This window comes from Mirounga leonina, unplaced genomic scaffold (assembly GCF_011800145.1).
Source record: "Mirounga leonina isolate KUSES-001 unplaced genomic scaffold, KU_Mleo_1.0 Mir_126, whole genome shotgun sequence".
Lineage (NCBI taxonomy): Eukaryota > Metazoa > Chordata > Mammalia > Carnivora > Phocidae > Mirounga > Mirounga leonina.
In genome coordinates, this window is record NW_023270314.1 from 24,812,256 (window position 1) to 24,812,703 (window position 448).

Consider the following 448-nt stretch of genomic DNA (forward strand, 5'->3'; position numbering starts at 1 on the left):
AGTACTTACTGCCTCCATATGTCTGCCTTTCCTGTCATGTTCTTGTATGAAGAAGTGGAGCGGCCACATCAATTTAGGAAGTGGGCAGCCCAGGATGGAAACCCCACACCAGCCAGTTGCTAGCTATGTGGTCTTGGGCAAAGATTTTCATTTCTTACCTCTGAGTCGCAACATCTACCTTTCCTCTTAGCCTCTGCATCTGTAAAATTTGGGGGCTGGGGGGATATTAACCTGTGACTATGTCAGGGGTTAATTATAATATTGTGGTACGCCCAGCATGTAATAGGTGCTCAGTAGTCAGACAAGCTTCCTTGCTTCCTTCCAGATCCCTGTATCATCACCCCCCTCGGCTCAGTTCCACCCCTAGGGGCTCCACCTTCTCCTAGGTCAGTTACCCCACCACCCCGAAATCTCCTCCACCCCACCCCAGGGCGTGTCACTTCCTCCT